Here is a 6000-nt window from a genome sequence, read left to right on the forward strand (position 1 = left end):
GCTGAGATTAAAGATCTTAAGGAACAGTTGATTTCTGCAGGTGAGATTATTCCTGATCATTCTCTTGTGCAGACTGTTCTTGATGCTTTACCTGAGTCATATCAGACTTTTGCTTCCACGTGGAGACTTGTTACTGAGAGGACAGACCTGATGTTGTCAAGTATGATACTTTAGTCAACAAGCTCTTGCAAGACGCGCAGTCCAAGCAAAACAGGGCTAGGCAGCGTGCAGTTGATAAGGCATTTGTTGCCGCCCAGTAGAGAAGAAGTGGTAAGGCAGTCCCTTCCAATATTTCTTCTCCTATTAGCAGGTCTACAACTCTTCTCCTTCCACAGGTAGCAACAATAGGTCTGAGAAGGCTCTTGATAAAGGCAAGAAAAAGATCAGGTGCAACTATTGTAAGGCAACTGATCATGTCATTAAGAATTGCCCTAAGCTAAAGCCAAAAGAGGCAAAGAAGAAAGAGTCAAATGCAGCCACAATAGCGGATGCTTCTACAAATGTAGATTCTGCAAATGTTGTGCAGGATACAAAATGGGCATTTAGCGTGTATTGCCAGTATGACCCATCTGTACATGATGCATGTTTGGCAGTTTCTGTTGACTCTGATGTATGGTATTTTGACAGTGGTGCTACAAAGCACATTACCTTGCATCGTGATATGTTCACTTGTCTTGAGGCTCTCCCTAATGGGAATACTGTCACATGTGCCAATAATGCAGGGCATTGGTAAAATTATGCTTACTACTTTAAATGGTAGCACTTTCACACTTTCAGATGCTTTGTATGTGCCAGGGATAAAGAAGAATCTATTGTCTGTCTCTGCGCTTGCTAGACTTGGACTTGTAGTCAAATTTGTGGATGACAGATATACTGTTCATGATTTGACTTCTGGTGATACGATTATTGTATCTGGCACCTTGTTTCGTGGGCTGTATAGGCTCAATTCTTATGATAAGTGTGTGGAAGATTCAGCAAATGCAGTGTTTGATGAAAAGGCAATTTCAGATGCAAAACTATGGCATGCTCGTTTTGGTCATCTGAACTTTGCTAGTTTGCTGCGTTTGCAGAAATTTGATATGGTTGCTTCATTGTCCCTTCTTGAGGTACCATTAAAACATGTTTGTGAAGGCTGTATTTTGGGCAAAATGCAGCGTTCTGCGTTTCCAAAGGATGGTTCTGTGCGGGCCACTCGCAAATTGTAACTTGTACTACATAGTGATGTATGTGGGCCTATGCAAATTTCGTCATTTGGTATAACTTGTACTTCGTGACTTTCATTGATGATTACTCAAGGCATGCATGGGTATATCCACTGAAGGCAAAGTCCGAAGTATTTTTGTGCTTCAAACAGTTTTTGCTTATGGTTGAAAATGTATCCAATTGTACTGTGGGCACTCTCCATTCTGATCGAGGGGGGAGTACATGTCTAAAGAGTTTGATGCATTTCTGGCTAGTCGTGGGATAAAACACCAATGTACAGTGCCGTATACCCCTCAGCAAAATGGTGTTGCTGAGAGAAAAAACAGGTCACTTATGAAGATGGCACGATGTATGGTCAAGAGCCAAGCTTTGCCACATGCGTTTTGGCTTGAGGCTGTCATGTGTACTGCATATGTACTCAATAGGTGTCCCACTAAGGCCTTGCAGTCTGTTACTCCATACGAAGCCTGGCATGGCAGGAAGCCTTCTATTGGTCACTTGCGTGTCTTTGGTTGCTTGGCCTATGCTTTAGTGCCTGTGCAACAACGTAGAAAATTGGATGATAAGACTGTCAAATGCATTTTGTTGGTTACAGTGCGCTGAGAGCAAGGGTTACAGATTGTATCATCCGTAGTTAAAGCGTATCTTGATTAGTCGAGATGTTTTTATGGAAGATGCTGTGCAGTCTTTGTTATCATGTACCAAAGAGACAGGTGTGAGCTCACGCGATGTATTTGATACGTTGTTGCCTCTGTTTACAAGTGGGAATTCAAATGTAATGAGGCAAATATTCAGCCTATGCAGATTTCAAACGACATCATAGATCAACCTATTTCTGATGCAGATTTACAGGATGTAATTTATGAGGATAGGGCTGAAAATGAGCAGGCTAGAGGTATGCCTAAATGGCTAGTGCAAACCTTGCGTGATAGTAAAATTGATGCACCTATGTCTAGTCGTACTCGTTCAGGTTTTCAGCATTGCTCTTATGCATCAGATTGTTATGCTTTGGCTGTGTCTAGCATGTGTGAAGAGGAAGAACCTCTTTCATTTGATGAGGCACAAAAATCAAAAAATTGGTTGGCTGCAATGCAAAGTGAATATGATGCTATAATGAAGAATGGTACATGGTCTTTGTGTGATTTATCTATTGGTAAAAAGGCCATTGGATGTAAGTGGGTTTTTAAGTTGAAACGAAAGCCAGATGGCAGTGTTGATCACTATAAGGCTAGACTTGTTGCAAAGGGTTATGCTCAAGAAAAGGGCATTGATTTTGATGAGACCTTTGCTCCCACTTGTCGTATGACTACCATTTGTAGCATTTTTGCATTGGCAGCTCATAATGGTTGGAATGTACATCAGTTGGACATAAAGACTGCGTTCTTGAATGGAGATTTGCATGAGGAGGTGTATGTATCGCAGCCTCGTGGTTTTGTTCAAAGAGGGTAGGAAAACAAAGTGTGCAGGTTGAAAAAGGCTTTGTATGGTTTAAAGCAAGCTCCACGAGCTTGGTATGAAAAGATACATGTATATTTGACTGCACATGGTTTTCAGAATAGTCCAACAGAAAGCACTTTGTATGTTAAATGTGTGGATGATGAACATCTAATCATTGCTCTCTATGTCGATGACATGCTGCTCACAGGACTAAATGAGAGTCATATTGCTGATTTTAAGGTTGATTTGAATGCCTCTTTTGAGATGTCAGATTTGGGGCATTTGCATCATTATTTGGGGATACAATTTAAGCAGTGTGATGGAGGTATTGCTTTGTGTCAGACAAAGTATATTGAGACATTGTTGCGGAGATTTGGCCTTGAAGACTGCAAGCCTATTGCTACTCCAATGGAGACAAGTTTGAAGTTGAGTCTTTATGATGTTGGAGATCACTTTGATGTCACACTCTATCAGACAGCTGTTGGTTGCCTTATTTATGTATGCATTACGAGGCTGGACATTCAGTTTGCAGTCTCACAGGTGAGCAGGTTTATGCATAGCCCAGGGTCTCAGCATTGGAAGGCAGTTAAATGCATCTTTCGCTACTTGAGTGGCACCATACATCTGGGGTTGTTTTATCCCAAGGAGAAATCATTGCCGCCAGATCTACACGCTTTTTCAGACTCAGATTGGGCTGGTTGCTATGACACAAGAGTGTCCACAAGTGGTTTTTGTTTCATGCTTGGTAGCTCATGCATATCTTGGTTGAGCAAGAAGCAACTTACTGTGGCCACTTCTAGTTGTGAAGCTGAGTACAGGGCAGCTTTCACAGCTACAGTTGAGTGTGTGTGGCTCAGACGCCGCCGAGGCACTTTTTTCCTCTTTAGGAGGTTTTTTTCCCCGGCTAGGGCTAACTTATCTTTTGTACATTGACACAATCTAATACATTGTGTGTTGTGTGCATTCTTGCTTCTTCTTCTCCAAGCTTTGTGTGCTTTCCTCCTGTAACCCTAATTCCAATAGAAGCTTTCGTTATATTACTATTGGGATTATGTTTTGAATCCCACTTTTGCTATTATGATGCTTTTTGCATGCAAATTTCTTGACTTTGTACAAGATTATGGGTAAATGATTGTTGAGATCCATTTTGTTCTTTACTTCAAAGCATTTGTGCTAGTATTGGATAATGGTTTTTTTAGGGGATCCTATCTAAGATTAAAGCTGTGTAATTCTTGAATGCTGATTAAATAGGCCTTTACGTTGTGTTGTAAGTGTTTTTTGATGTGACTAACACTATGCTTAATCCATTAACATGGCATATTCTTTAAATCTATGGATGAGTTATTCTTCTATGGACACAGATTATCAGATTATTGTGGATTTTAGATTGTGCATAATATCTCTGGTTTCCTTCAGAGACTGATATACGAGGCCTAGTTTTCTTGGTCACAGCCTTATAATTAGATTTAAGCAAAAATAGCTTCTTGACTTCTTTAGTCTCGAGAATGCATGGTTGATTGTCTGTGGTGGTGATTCACTATCAATGATGGATCTAAACAGTCCTTATCAGGTATGATTGGATGATGGAATTTTTATATATGTTAACAACACGTTAAAAATGCATGCATTAAGCTTTTCGGTCTTTCTCTGAATTCTTGCAGGACATTTCAATCATATGGATTATTTTATTGTATTAAGTTTTTCGGTCTTTCTCTGAAGACTTACTAAGTTTTTAGGTCTTTCTCTGAAGACTTACTAAGACGCACGATGTGTATATTTGGGAAGGTTTGAATAAATATATATGTTGTGGTTTCTGTTGATACCATATGATTACGATACTAAGATTATTAGGTAGGTTTACGATCATTAATCTTTGCATCTTAAATGGGATCTTTTTTAAACATCATGATTATTGTATACAAATGTGTTGTTATATAATCATGTTTAAAGTTTTTTACTGGTGGTCAAGTTGGATATGGTTCTTGGATTTTTTTGATTTGTTGATGTAGAATCTTAAAAACACACTTTAGTTGCAGTATATATCTCTTTTAAAAGGAAGATATATGGAACCTCTAGCTTGATATTTTTGACCTTAGAAGTTTAGCTCTTCTCACTATCATTATGCTCTATGAGTTGATAGGTATCAAGTAGGTGGCTTTCATATTTAAAATGTGCCTGCAAATTTCTTGATCCTATTGCCCCATGTGACTCTAGCGTAATTTGGTTCGACCATGCCATATGGTATGTGTTCTGAATCACTTGGAGGATCTGTTTCCTGTGTGACACAACAAACTAGTGGTGTTCCATCTCTTGCTTCTTTGTTCTTCGCTAGGAGGTCTAGCTAGAAACCTGGTTTTAGCACAAATTGTCTTTCTACAATTTAGACAGCTCATGCTTGCTAGATGTACTAATGGAACTCAAAGGAACAGAACCATGGACCATTCTTAATAGTTATGGTCAATTTAAAGGGATTAAGCTCATAAATGCGCTTCTTAACTCTTGTATTGATAGCAAATCCCCTTCTAGAATGTAATCCAACTCATCGTTTGGTACACGTAGTACTTTTACTTCTTTTCTCTCTCCTTCTTCTAGCTATAGCTCTGCTAGAAATAAATCAAAATCCTTTACTTCAAAGAGCCGCGGGCATGGTTTTCCTATCCAAAATTTGCAAGACATGTAATTCTAGATTTTGTGTCCACAGATTTGAAAAACCCACACCGAGAGAAGGATTCTTGGTACCAAAGATGATATGCAAAAAGATAATTTCTCTCATTGTCTTTTTACTAAGAAATTATTGGAATTTTCCTCTCCAAAAGAAGTATTAATAGCAACTTTCGACTTGGTTTTAGAAAATCATGATGCTTTGCTAAATGTCAAAATAGCTTGGAGATATACGGCTAGTCTAAAGAAGATTTTTGCAAACAATGTTTTTGTTCTGAATTCACTACATATGTTAAAGAATTCTCTGACTTTGGTTTACATGTTTGCACGACAAATCTGAACATTGTTCCAAATACGAACATCACAACTTTACTTTCTAAAGGGCTAAATCACATTCCCACTGAACCTCTAAATCCACATTTGGCCATCAGTGCCATACTAGACTGTCTGTGGTGGTGGCAAACATTGCCAGTAAACTCCAACGGGAGTCTTCACAACTTAATGCAATTGCAGATGTTGTGCCTCACTTATTTATGGAAAAAATTAAATGGATTCCCAAAAAATGGATGTCAAAAGAAATCTCTTGGATTAATCTTGCCTTTTTACACTCAGTAAAAACATTACTTGACAAATTCATGGGGGTGATTGGGCTGGATAAAGCACCCAACAATGTATCCATCATTTGTAAAAAGCTTGCCT

The sequence above is a fragment of the Cibotium barometz genome, chromosome 42, assembly GCF_041138505.1.
Source record: "Cibotium barometz isolate CiBa-2024 chromosome 42, ASM4113850v1, whole genome shotgun sequence".
Classification (NCBI taxonomy): domain Eukaryota; kingdom Viridiplantae; phylum Streptophyta; class Polypodiopsida; order Cyatheales; family Cibotiaceae; genus Cibotium; species Cibotium barometz.